Raw genomic sequence first — 13,502 nt, 5'->3', positions numbered from 1 at the left:
CGCCAAGCTCTCCTCTTTAAGCTACAGCAGCACTGCCGTTCATTGTCCGAACTCCCAGAACACAACAGGCTTTCTTGTGACTCGATTTTTTTCTTGTGTCTTTGCACTTGCTCCCTCTTCTACCTACACTGCTCTTTCTCCACTTGTCCACCAGAAAACCTCCTATTCAGCTTTCCAGGCTCAACTTATGCCCTGTCTCCTCCTGGAGGCCTTCCCTGATTTCTCAAGGCAAATTCGAATGCTGTTTCCCCCACCTCCCCCTTCTGCATTCTGTACCTGCCTCCACTGCTAATAAGCATACTCGGCTGTGATTGCTTATTTGAAGTAGAAGCCTCTGCCCACCCCTGGAAGCCTAGACCTGTTGAAAGCAGTGTCTACACCTTTTCATCTTTGTATGTCCTATACAAAGTATAAGGCCTGGCATATAATAGGCACTCAATAAACTTTTTTTTTTTTTTTTTTTGAGACAAAATCCTGCTCTGTTACCCAGGCTGGAGTGCAATGGCGCAATCTCAGCTCACTGCAACCCTGCCTCCTGGATTCAAGCAATTCTCCTGCCTCAGCCTCCTGACTAGCTGGGATTACAGGTGCATACCAGTGCGCCTGGCTAATTTTCGTATTTTTAGTAGAGACAGGGTTTCACCATGTTGGCCAGGCTGGTCTTGAACTCCTGACCTCAGTTGATCCACCCACCATGGCCTCCCAAAGTGTTGAGATTATAGGCATAAGCCACTGCGCCCAGCCTACATTCAAGAAACTTTTTGTCGTTGTTGTTGCTGTTTTTGAGATGGAGTTTCGTTCTGTTCCCTCAGGCTGGAGCGCAGTGGCACGATCTTGGCTCACTGCAAACTTCGCCTCCTGGGTTCAAGTGATTCTCCTGTCTCAGCCTCCTGAGTAGCTGGGACTACATGCACCCACCACCATGCCTGGCTAATTTTTTTATTTTTAGGAGAGATGGGGTTTCCATGTTGGCCAGGGTAGTCTCAATAAATGTTTAATTAGTAATCATGCCTAGCTTTTATGGAGCACTTTCAATAGAGCCAGGCCAAGTGCTAAAGCGTTTTAACATCCCTTACATCACTGAGTTCACACAATCACCACTACCAGATGAGATAGGTGTCATTATCCCTGTTTTAAAGATGAGAAAACTGAGACTGACAGAGGCTAGGTAACTCTCCCAAGCTAGTAAGTGGCATAGAAGAGTCACGAACCATGTTCTTCCCCATGAGCGCATGCTGCTATTTGCAGTCAGTCACACGGGTAGAGTTTCAGGATGGCAAGTTCTGCATCTGCTCTAAGGAACTTACTTAGACTTGCTCTAAGGAACTTAGCCTTGCACACAGTCTGTCACACCCCAGGCCATTTAGTGTTTCCCTGTACCTATCAACTCAGGCCTTGAGGCCTACACTTGGCAAACAAAATTTAGGCATTCCGTCTTCAGCCAGCCTTTGGTCCCATATCAAAGTCTTTTCTTGCCACTAGGGTCCCATAGTTGCTGCCCAGACCCTTCCTAGATTTGCTGCCCCATGTCCTAGTCTCCTGGCTCTGAGTTCAGCTTCCCGTCCATGAGGACTCACAGTCAGCAGCACTCTGTAATGCTTGATTTCCCAGCCTTGTCTAGCCAGTAGTTGGTTTCGAGCCTTTAGTTCTGAGGAGCAGCCCTGGTCCACAGCCTTGGCTCTGAGCTGACCACTTCCCGTGGAGCCCCGGGACTCTCAGCCTGCCAGTCCCCTGCCCCTGTACCCTCCTGGCCCTGCTCTGAGTCTCCTGGCCCTGAGTGCCATGTCTGCTCACAGGGACGGCAGCTCGGGCCAGACAGCCAGAGAAGACAGAGAGGTGAGGGGACATGTAGAAAAGGCCCATAGTGTCTCCCAGCGAGGGCTATGCGGGTCTCCAGGAGTCCAGGTGAGACTGCCTCCTCAGGTTCCTCACCCCCACACCTGCGACCTAAAAATGCACACCTGTGTGCCTCTGCAGCCACCAGCCGGCTTTATGGGCTTTCTTCTTCGTCGTCTTTGTATACAAAGATGACTTTGTTTTATTCCCCAATATTTTGTTTTCTTTTAAAATATATATATTTTAATAGTTTTGGGGGTACAGGTAGTTTTTGGTTATGAGGATGAGTTCTTTAGTGGTGATTTCTGAGAGTTTGGTGCATCTGCCACCTGAGCAGTGTACACTGTACCCAGTGTGTACTCTTTCATCCCTCACCCCCTTCCCACCCTTCCCTGTGAGTCCCCAGAGTCCCTTCTACCATTCCTATGCCTTTGCATCCCCAGAGCTTAGCTCTCACTTATAAGTGAGAACATATGGCTTTGTTTTCCATCCCTGAGTTACTTCTCTTAGAATAATGATCTCCAGCTCCATCCAAGTTGATGCAAAGGCCCTTATTTTGTTCTGTTTTATGGCTGAGTAGTAGTCCATGGTGTATATATACTACATTTTCTTTTTTCTTTTTTTTTTTTCGAGACGGAGTTTTGCTCTTGTTGCTAAGGCTGGAGTGCAATGGCATGACCTCAGCTCACTGCAACCTCCGCCTCCCGGGTTCAAGAGATTCTCTTGCCTCAGCCTCCCAAGTAGCTGGGATTACAGGCATGCGCCACCACGACCAGCTAATTTTGTATTTTTAGTACAGATGGGGTTTCACCATGTTGGACAGGCTGGTGTTGAACTCCCGACCTCAGGTGATCCGCCCATGTCGGCCTCCCAAAGAGCTGGGATTACAGGCATGAGCCACTGTGCCTGGTCTACCACATTTTCTTTATTTGCTTGTTGGTTGATGGGCATTTAAGTTGGCTCCTTTTGTTTTAGAGGTAGGATCTCACTATGTTACCCAGGCTGGTCTCAAACTCCTGAGCTCAAGCAGTCTGCCCACCTTGGCCTCCCAAAGTGCTGGGATTACAGACATGAACCACTGTGCCCAGTCCCCAGCTCCATATTTTTGCAATTGTGAATGCTTTCTGTGCTTTCTTCTTAGCCTCCGTTAGTTTCTCACTATGACAAAGTTATAGTGCAAGTAAAAGAAATACGCTCTTGCCTGACAGGATGAATATTTTGCATTTAGCTTTTATTGCTATTTTATTGAATAATTATTGTACCTGACTACAATTATTATATTAACAATACCCTCTTGACTGACAAGATGAATTTTTTCATTCAACTTTTATTGCTATTTTAATGAACAATTATTGTACCTGACTACAATTATTATAGTAACAATATGCAGTCATTGAATAAGGCTTGGGCTTTAGAAATATACAAAGTGCAGATTAATCTGAACAGTGAAACTTTTAAATAATAATGCCTCAATTTTGTAGGTCGTTTTTATTATAATGCACTTTCGCACATATTCTGTTTCAACTCAGTAAATATGTTTTTTCCAGCTTTAACAAAGGGTGGAATTTTAAATGATGCCATCTCTGTCAGTCACTGTTGAAGGCAAGAGTGCTAGTGCTGGCGTCTTTATATATGGCATCTTATTAATCTTTACAGCAACCAAGAAAGAGGGGAATTTCCCCCATTTTGCAGACAGAAGAAATGAGGTAAATTGCCCAGTCCTCCACAGCTAGTAAGAGAAAAGCTGAGATCTGAAACCAGATCTGCCCGAAGCTCAAGCTTCGGTGCCTCTGCTGTGCCACTCTGCTGGACGCAAGGCCTGTCTTGGTCTGTAGCTGTCTCTCAAGGCAGGAATGGATGCTACCACCACCCCTGCCTCGGTGCTCCTGCATTTTCTTACGTATTAAACACAAATTCCTGGGGGTAACTTCCAGTCTCTTTGGCCTAAGTGATTTTTCCGTATCTTTCCCTAGATTTAATATAGGCCTCCAGGTAACTGACATTTTCATCTGACTTCTTGATAGGGATACCTGGCACTTACTGTAGGGCTGGCAGTCTCAAGATGCCACCTTTCCCAAGGAGAGGGCAAGGATACCTCCTGGGAAGCTCCCAAGGAAGGGTAAAGGCCAGCAGGGCCTTGCTAAGAAGGTCCTTCCAGGACTAAGCGGGAGGCTTTACTGCCCAATTGTCATCTCGGAATCTGCCATCTGGGTGGTGTTTTCCCCCTTAAACTATCCCGGCCCCGAAGGGACACAACCGTGAAAAGAATCCAGAAGATGGGGGGAGGGGGGCCTCTGTTGGGAAATGGAAAGGGTTTGGGGCCTGAGTTCTGATCTGTGAGGCTCTGTGAGGCCTATCCTTGGGGTTCGGGTCACCCCTTTCTTGCAGGAGGTTTTGCTGGTTGAGCCGGTGACTGGATCATGTTGAAGGTTTTTTTAGTTCTATGATGTTCCAAGTGTCTAGAGTCTCATTTCAGTGGTCCCCCCAGGGTGAGTGGCTCTTAACAGAGCACCCCCCACACCCCCGGGACTGGTGGGCTGCCCGAGGAAGCCCCAAGCCTGGGTCCAGGTCTCTGTGCACCTGAGGCCCCAGCTCATCCCCACACCCAGGCAAAAGGTGACAGTCTCAGGCACTACTCTGATGTAGCCTGTTTGAGGCTGGGGCCCAGTGGGAGCTGCATGTGGGACAGGGAGCAGTCCCCAGTTCCAGGAAAGAGCACGAGCAAGTGTGTCTGAGTGTGTGTGTAAGCGTGTGGTGTTTATTTATTCTAGGAGCGGTTGCTAAGTCAGACGTGTTTGCCAGCAGAGGGCTGCCTGAGTGCTGTGTTTGTTTACTCAGCACAGTGCAGGGAAGGGTGATCGGAGAGACAAGTGCAGGCTACGGCCTTTTGGGGGGGCCACATAGCGTGAGATGAGAATTGGTCTTGGGGGCCGTCTGGCGTGGTCCCGTTCTATGGGTGCTGCTGGCTGTAGAGAGCTGCCTTCCGGGACACAGGCCCTGCCTTGTCTGATGTGCCAGCGGCTTTCTCACTGACCCTCCTCCCAAGCAGGGTGGAGCTGCTCATTACCCCGCAGGGCAGTGGGCCCTCCTTCCCTTCATGGGGCTGGGGAGGATTCCTGGCTACGGGGTCTCGGAGGTCCCTGAGAGAAAGTGGTCCCTGAGCGGGCAGTGGTATGAGGAGGAGACAGTGGGTTCTCAGTCCCATTCCTACCCTGTCCAAGAGCATGTTCATCCTTAGTTAGGCTTGACCTTTCCAGTGGGTGATCACATCTTACCAAGACTGAAGTCCACTGCCTCCTAGTCTCCTGTCCTCAGTCTTCCAGGTTATAGATTGGTTATATATTCCCTATCTTCAGGAGAGAGTGAGAGAGAGAGAGAGACAGAGAGGAGGAAGGCAAAACAGAGACCCTCCTGACTGCCTGTCCACCCTCAGCTACAGGCCTGAGGTAGGGACTGGCTGAATTTCAGGGTCAGGACTTCCCAGCTGGGTGGCCAGGGACTCCCCAGAGGCCTCTGCCTCCCTCTTCCTGCCCTAAGGCCCCAGCACCACGTCTGTGAGTCTCTGAGAGAGCCCTGGCTCCCCCGACGCGGGCTGGCTGGCAGCCAGGGGTGGTGTTCTGGCTCCTGTACCAGCCAGATGGGGTGGCAGGAAGGCCCTGTTAATCCCCAGGGAGAAAGCTCCTTGGCAAACAGAAAAAAAGTGGCTGCCGGCATTACGTCCCCACCCTGGGGCCATGAAACACCATACCCCAAAGTCTTTGCGGCAGATGTTGTGCCTCTGTATTCTGCCCACACTTTCCACGGCACTTGGGCTGGGGTCCCAGCTGGGGCTATGGAGTAGGGAAGGGAGAGTGGGTTCCCCCTTCTCAGGTTAAGGCTTTTCTGTAATGGACAGTTTGCCTCTGCTTCTCTCAAACACCCTAGGGAATGTTGAAGACAGGGTGCAGGCAGGCACTAGGCCCTCCTCTGGGCTCCAGCCATCTAGAGCTCTTATTAGCTCTGAACTTTCCTGATAGTGTTTGGAGAAGCAACTGGGATTGTCTGGGTCCTCCTTCTACCCCATCACTCCACCACCCATCTCTGCCCCCATCATCCCCCACCCCCACCACACACACCCAGCCTTCTGCCACTGACGCTGCCTCTTCTGCTGGTGTGGCAAATAAGTGTGGAGAGAGTAAAACCAGATACAGAGAAGGCAGCCAGCTGGGGAGGTGGTGGGTGGTGTTCTGCCGAGCAGGCCTCCTGCTGTCCTCCCCCGGTACCAGGATGGTGGAGGTCCTGGGCCCAGCCTCGGTCTGCCTTTACCCCTGCATGCCCAGCTGGTGTGCCACCTGTGAGGGGCTGACAGTTCCTTGCTCCTCCGGTGGTCCTGCCTTGGTCCTGGGTTTGGGGAACAGGATTCCCCGAGCCAGTCCCTCCCTACACTTGGCAGTTACTGGGGAAGCTGAGCACCAAGGGTTGAGCCATTTCTTGCTTTCCCTACCTGTCTCTGTCTCACCTCCATCCACATTCCTTGCAACATGGTACCAAAGTAAGGCTTTGAACTTGGGATGAGTGGGGTGAATTTCACTCTTCCCAACAGCAAAGATGGAAGCGAATCTGGTTTCATCTCAGTTTGTAAGATCCCTAGATTCCCAAGGGAGCTGGGAAACCTCACTTGGGTCTAGAGGGTCATTTAAGGGCCGCTTCCAGAGCTGGCTCATGCTCCTGATTGGTGGTGGGGGTTTGGGGGGTGCTGGCTGAGATTGTGGTCACTGAAGAGGGTCAGGAGCAAGGGTCATTGGGTAGAACGGCACCCTTTGTCCCACTAGGCCACGAATTGGTTCTGGCATTCCCAAGGGGAATGCTCCAAGCCAAGTAAGGGCCACTGTGCCCAGGTGGACCATTCCCAAACCCATTTCTATCATGGATCATTTTCCAGAAACTTTCCAACGTGGGAAATCACAACTGAAGCTGGTTGTTTAGATCGGAAAATCTGGGTGTAGTGTCATTAGAAAAACCAGAGTCTCCTCACATGAACCTTTGCCTGCAACCTCTCCCTGGCTCCTTGGCCTGCCCGCTGTTCTCTGCCTGAGTCACAACAGCATTCAACAGCTTGGACACAGAGCTTTACAATGTGCCAAGTGCTCCCACGTGCCCTGTGGCATTTACTCCACCTAGAAGCCCAGAGAGATAAGTTAGTGTTAGCTCCACCCAGCAGAGGCGAGGATGGAAGCCCTGGGAAGTCACGGGCCTGACCGAGGTTGTACAGGCAGTAGGTGGCAGGACTTGAAATCTCGCGTCGTTTCCACGGAATCTTTTCTGTCAGCAACCCAGAGAGTGCAGGGGGAATCCAAACAGTCTGGTGGGCACCGACTGTCTTGGCTGGCTTCCAGCTGGGCCTTTTGTGGTGACTTTGGCACGCCCGCCCCCAGCAACCCTCTGTCAATCTTTAGGAGCTGGGGGGATGGGGGGTGCTTTCTAGGAGGCTCTGCTCTCTTCTGAGATGTGCCCCTTACTTCCTTCCATTCTCACAGGTGTGGGAGTCACCTTTCTGTGTGAATACCAGGCCAAACTTGTCCTTTTCTTCCTTTTCTCAGAGTCACCTGCCCCAAAGCGCCCCTGTTCCTCCCTCCCTTCTCTGCCTCTCCCCCCTGGATACCTTGCCCTTGCTTCAGGAGCGGAGGCAGTGTCGCCCCAGCAGAGGCACCGGCACTGCCAGGGTGTCCAGCTTTGCACATGGCCTCAGGCGCCCTCACTTTAGCTTTGGCTTCTTGATGGATCTTGAACTCCCTTGGGATGCTTTGTGGGCTCCTGAAGGACCTCCCAGGATGTCCCCTCTGTCCTCAGACCCTGCTATGTGACCTCAAACAGGAATTCAGACTCTTCTTGGCCTTTGCGTTCCAGAGCAGAAGGATATGGGTACCCAAATCCAGACTCGGAGAGGCAGTAGTGAGGTGAGAGGCACAAGATGCACCTTTTTCTCCTGAGCAAAAATCTGCCTCAGGTCCACTCGTTTCCCAAGGGCAGCCATGCCTTTCACCCGATGACCTGAGAACCCCCAGCCCCAGCCTCTCGGGGAAGGTGACTGTGCAAAAGCCAAGTCTATCCTGAGTAATGCAACGAATACATTGGAGGGGGTGGGGCTGCGGAAGGTTTTATCCAAAACACATGTTGTTGCCACCATTCTAGTTATCTTGGATATTTCCTGCATGTTTGTCACCATGGCAACTGACAGCATGAAGCCTGTTTGCTGGGCCCTGGGGTCCGGCGCGGCAGCCATGTGGTGTCAATTTGGCCCTCTCTGCTTCCCCCAGCTCCTGTGTCTCTGTCACGCTGCTTTTGGTCTTCACCTCTGTCTCCCCGCCGCCTGTCTTTGGGCCTCTCTGTTTTCTTCTTCCAGGAAATCGCTGCCCCTGCATCCCTCGGTGACATAGGTATAGACAGTGTCCAGCTACTGCCACCCCAATCCTCCCCTTAGTCCACGCAGGCAGTCTGTGACTAAGGATGTTCCAGAATGGATGGGAAAGTTGTGTGGCAGGGGATAGGGAAGAGATTGGCCTTCAGTGGAGAAAGGGCTCAGCTCAGCTCTGGGCTCATGGTTCAAAATAAGCTCATGCTACCTACTGCTAGGCTGGGGGGCTAAAGATCCCTTGAGAAGGTGGGTTTGGGAGACACCAGTGAGGAGGGATGTGGGCTTCTCATCCTGATGTTTCCTGTGTGTGGGAGTGAGGGGTCTCCATCGCTCAGAGCCTTCCTTCCCTAGGCTTTTGGAGAAGACACAGGTAGAATGGCAGAGAGGGGTCTCAGATTCACAGAAGAGAAGCCAAGGGGAGAGGAGCTTGGCAGCTAAGGGGCAGTGAGGTCTCTCGGCACTCTGGGCTGCCTGGGGACCTCAAATCCCCAGTCCTTTCTCTCAGGTCTCTGGGATGTGGCAAGGACAGGGTGTGGCAAAGACATGGCTGATGGCAGTGTCCCTCCTTGGGGACACCAGGCAACAGGGAGGGTATTGACAGTAACAGCCTGCGAGGGAGCTGTGCCAGCAGCTTGGAAAAAGCACCGCGAGCAGACAGGTGGCTCCATGGGAGATGAGGGCATCTTCTGGCCCCTTTCTCCACCCCCAGGTCTGGCTTCCCTTCATGCTGGGAAGCCCAGGACTGGGCAGCTCTTGCCAGCCACTCTCCTCCGAGTTTTCTGCATCCACACTGCAGAGGCCTTCCCAGGCCACCTTCCCAACCTCTACATTTGTCATGTGCTGTTTCTTATCATGCCCAATCCCCAGACCCCACGCAAGGTAGGCCTGAAAATTGTCATGGAGCCAGAGCCCCAGGCAGGGCTGGCACCCACTACGGGACTGCTTGGAGGAAAGAGGAGGGGCTATGGAGGCAGAATAGGGTCCAGAACCTGCCCTGGCCACAGCTCCTGCAGGCTCAGCTCCAAGGCACGAGGGAGTCTGGAGTGAGACGGGAGAGCTGGGGCGAGGCAGCCATCACGCTGGGCCCTGAGAGCACTGGCCCCGTGGCCAGCATCCCAGAGGGTGCTGCAAATCAGCCTTCTTTTGGGTCAGCATCATTCCAAGGAGGTCCAATTCTCTGGATGGGATGGGGCATTGGGAAAAGTCAAAGGGCAGCCGCAGCGTGGCTCTGGGGCTCAGTCCATTGTGTGCAGGGACCTTGTGGGTTCTGGGGCCCACAAGGGCCAAGGGAAGGGACTGCCAAGAATTGAGTGGTGTGGTGGGGCTCGAGTCATATTGGAAATGCTGGAGTCTGAATGTTTGTGTCCCCCCAGAATTCATGCGTTGAAACCAAATCCCCAGTGTGATGGTATTGGGAGGTGGGGCCCCTGGGAGGTGATTAGGTCATGGAGGCAGAGCCCCTGGGAATGGGGTTAGTGTGCTCATGAAAGAGGCCCCAGAGAGCTGCCCTGCCTCCCTTACCATGTGAGGACATAGCAAGAGGCCACCATCTATGAACCAGGAAATGGGCCCTCACTAGACACTGAGTTCCTTTCACAAGAGGCTACACAAGCCCGACTGAGCGGGGCTCCACTGGGCTGATAAGGGAAAGGAAGCTCTCCCTCCCAAAGCTCTGGAAGATACTGAAACCCAGGCAAAGAGACAACCCAAGGCTGCTGTATTGTAGAAGAGAGTCGCCAAGGACCCCGGGACCCAGAATGTGGAGGGCATAGATGCAGGATGCAGGTAGGAAGAGCCAGAGTGTGCAGACTTGGATGGTGCCAGAGAGGCCTGTGCATTGGACAGATAGCTGAGAGGGGCAGCAAGGGTTCTGGGCAGACATCAGGCAGGCTTTGCTCAGAGAGGCTGGCTTTGACCTACTTGTGCCTCTTGAGCTGGGCATGGAGCTGCCAGTGGGCCAGACTGGGAGAGACATGCCAGGTCACCTCAGCCTCAGGGACAGTCCCTCTTTCCAGTGCCAAGTGTCCAGCCAGAGTCTCCAGCTTGACTCAGAGTCTAAGGCAGTAGACGTTAGTCCTCACACTGCTCTGTTACCCAGAATGAGTCAATGACCTTCTATGGGCCTCTGTTTTCTGTTTGACTAATGAGGCTGGGGTGAGAAAGAACTGAGTTGCAGAGGAGGGAGTGGGTGCCCCTAGAGAAGGGGGTGGGTCTTGGAGGCTGAGAAGGGCAGTGAGGTTTGAGACGGCTCCAGAGGGCTCCAGAGACAGGCCTCCACCTCACACCTCGAGGGCGAAGAGATTCTTCTGGAGTGGAGAGGAAGGGCCTCTGCACCCGTCCCCATCCTCCCAGTCCTCCCCATGGAGACCACAACTCAAGACCCGGCTGTCCCCTCCCAGTGACTCAGGCTTTGGCTGCCCTCCTGCCCACACCCAAGCCCTGTCCAGTGCCCCATAACAGGAAGGGCTGTGGTGTGGGAGAGGAGGAGGGGAAGGCTGCCCCACCAAGGGCCTCCATGTCCAAGGAGCCATCTAGGTGGAGGAGTCCTTTGCACCCTCCTGGCCCTGTCACCCTGTGCCACCTCAGGAATGTGGGTTTGGGCTGAGGTGGGAATCTGTCCTCCTCCCTCTGCACTGAGCATGGAACGCCACTTGTTTCTCATTAGCAAACTGCAGGATGTCACCACCATAGGGTGGATGTCCATTTTTGTCCTCTTTGCTGGAACAGTGGAACCTCTTTGCTGGAACAGTGGGGTGTGTGGGCTGAGCCAGGGACAGGGCAGAGGTGGTCAGAAGAGCTGACCAGAGCCTTGTGGGACCCAGGGCAGGGGCTGTGGTTATATGGGGCAAAGCTATTTGGAGGCCACAGGACACCACTGTCCCTGCTAGAACCAAGGGCAACTATGCTAAGATTTGGAGAAGAGGGAAAGGCAGAACCAATGGCACTGTGATTGTGATTATTGGCAATAATTGTGGCCATTGATAATCACAACTAGCATTCATTTATTGAGGACCAGCCTGTGCTAGGTGGTTCACATATATTATTTCTTTAATTCTCTCAATAACTCTATTTCACAGATGAGAAAACTGAGGCTCAAAAGGGTAAATAAATGACCACGTTTTCACAGCAATTAAGCATTCAAACCAAGATCTGGACCCAGGTTGTCTGATATTTATGACTTTTCTTTCATTATGCCACACTGCCTCCTCTAGCCCAGTTGTTGTTGTTGTTGTTGTTGTTTTTGAGACAGAGTCTCACTCTGTCCCCAGGCTGGAGTGCAGTAGCGCAATCTCAGCTCACTGCAACCTCTGCCTCCTGGGTTCAAGCGATTCTCCTGCCTCAGCCTCTTGTGTAGCTGGGATTACAGGCACCTGCCACTACATTCAGCTAATTTTTGTATTTTCAGTAGAGACAGGGTATTTTTTGTAATTTTGTATTTTCAGTATGTTGGCCAGGCTGGTTTCGAACTCCTAACCTCAGGAGATCCACTTGTCTTGGCCTCCCAAAGTGCTGGGATTATAGGTGTGAGCCACCGGGCCTGGCCTCTAGCCCGGTTCTTAATCTTTTTGTGCCATGGATGCAGTCTGGTGAAGTCCATGGGCCCCTTCCTAGAATAATTAAAAAAATAGATTAGATTTACAAAGGAACCCAATTATATTAAAATGTGGTTATCAAAACATTAAACAAATGTGTGATATAGTAATATATGTGCTTTTTAACTAACACATGAAATAATAAGATCTCTGCCAGGCACGGTGGCTCACGCCTGTAATTCCAGCACTTTGGGAGGCCAAGGCGGGTGGATCACCTGAGGTCAGGAGTTCAAGACCAGCCTGGCCAACATGGGGAAACCCTGCCTCTACTAAAAATATGAAAATTAGCTGGGCGTGGTGGCAGGCACCTATAACCCCAGCTACTCGGGAGGCTGAGGCAGGAGAATTGCTTGAATCCAGTGGGCGGAGGTTGCAGTGAGCCAAGATTGTACCACTGCACTCCAGCCTGGGCGAAACAGAAAAACTCTGTCTCAAAAAGAAAAAAAAAAAAAAAAGAAATAAGATCTAATAACTACCATAATTTCAAAATAGTGATGAATGTAAATACTATTTTGTATTATCAGCAAAAGCTGTAATGTGATTTTTCTTAACCTTTCTTTTTTTATTATTATACTTTTTTCTGGGATACATGTGCGGAACGTGCAGGTTTGTTACATAGGTATACACGTGCCATGGTGGTTTGCTGCACCCATCAATCCATCATCTACATTAGGTATTTCTCCTAATGCTACCCCTCCCCTAGTCCCCAACCCCCTGACAGGCCCCGGTGTGTGATATTCCCCTACCTGTGTCCATGTGTTCTCATTGTTCAACTCCCACTTATAAGTGAGAACATGTGGTGTTTGGTTTTGTGTTCCTGTGTGAGTTTGCTGAGAATGATGCTTCATCCATGTCCCTGCAAAGAACATGAACTCATCCTTTTTTATGGCTGCATAGTATTCCATGGTGTATATGTGCCACATTTTCTTTATCCAGTGTATCATTGATGAGCATTTGGGTTGGTTCCAAGTCTTTGCTATTGTGAACAGTGCTACAATAAACATACGTGTGCATGTGTCTTTATAGTAGAATGATTTATAATCCTTTGGGTATATACCCAATAATGGGATTGCTGGGTCAAATGGTATTTCTGGTTCTAGATCCTTGAGGAATCGCCACACTGCCTTTGGCAATGGTTGAACTAATTTACACTCCCACCAACAGTGTAAAAGCCTTCCTATTTCTCAACAGCCTATTTATCAAACAGTTGTTTCCTGACTTTTTAATGATCGCCATTCCAGTTGAAAAGCTGTAATGTGATTTCTATTGGTAACAATGTCACAGGTACTGACAATGCCTAGATTCTTAACTGAAGGAAATATTTAAGTTAGACAGTAGTGAAAATGAAGGTGTACGGTTTTTCCCATCAGAGGTCACAGACCCCTGAACTCTATCCTATGGGCTCCAGGTGAGGAAAGTTGCTACAACTTCTGTGCAGGTATTGGGTGGGTTCGTTAGAAACCCTCTTTTTTCTCTGGTTGGAGGGAGTGTGCAAACCACTTCCAGTCTGGGGAACGCTGTGCCAGTTGGGGACATCTTGAGTGAGTCTATGCCCCACAGACTCTGCCCCTGCCTTGCCTGGGATTTAAGGTTGCCAGATTTAGCAGACAAAATGACAGAAGACTCAGTTCAATTTGACTGACGCTTTTTCAGTCCATGTCCCATGCGACATTTGAGAC

The sequence above is a fragment of the Pongo abelii genome, chromosome 9 (genome assembly GCF_028885655.2).
Source record: "Pongo abelii isolate AG06213 chromosome 9, NHGRI_mPonAbe1-v2.0_pri, whole genome shotgun sequence".
In the NCBI taxonomy this organism is placed as follows: Eukaryota; Metazoa; Chordata; class Mammalia; order Primates; family Hominidae; genus Pongo; species Pongo abelii.
Note: the sequence above shows the minus strand (reverse complement) of the source record.